The sequence below is a fragment of the Orycteropus afer genome, unplaced genomic scaffold (genome assembly GCF_000298275.1).
Source record: "Orycteropus afer afer isolate SDZICR_OR568_19922 unplaced genomic scaffold, OryAfe1.0 scaffold00481, whole genome shotgun sequence".
Lineage (NCBI taxonomy): Eukaryota > Metazoa > Chordata > Mammalia > Tubulidentata > Orycteropodidae > Orycteropus > Orycteropus afer.
The window spans coordinates 1,871,774-1,872,320 of record NW_006922068.1 but is presented as its reverse complement, the minus strand read 5'-3'; positions in this window follow the sequence as shown (position 1 = coordinate 1,872,320).

Below are 547 nucleotides of genomic sequence, written 5' to 3'. Positions count from 1 at the left end.
AGACCAATGGAATAGAATTGAGAACCCAGAAATAAATCCATCGACCTATGGTCAGCTGATCTTTGACAAAGGCCCAAAATCCATTAAATGGGGAATAGAATGCTTGTTTAATAAATGGTGTTGGCAAAACTGGAGATCCATTTGCAGAAAATTGAAACAAGATCTGGACCTCACACCATACACAAAATGAACTCCAGATGGATCAAAGACATAAATGTGACACCTAAATCTATACAGTTACTCAAGGTAAATTTACCTGAAGTAGATATACTCTTTGATGAGAACAATCATGGGAGAAAGAAGGGCTGTATATGCACAGGGAGACAGCTCAGGGGGCAGGAGTTCATGGAGCGATGGACATGGGGAAGAGATAACTATTGGGAGGAAGTAGGAAGAGAAATGTTGCATTGTGGTAAATTGTGGTCAATGTCATGAGACAAAGTGTATGTGAGCTGCTGCATGGAAAGTGTATTTGCTCTGTGAATTTTCACCCAGATCACAATAAAAAGAAAATAAAAATTTAAAAGAGGAAAAAAAAAGAGAAGAA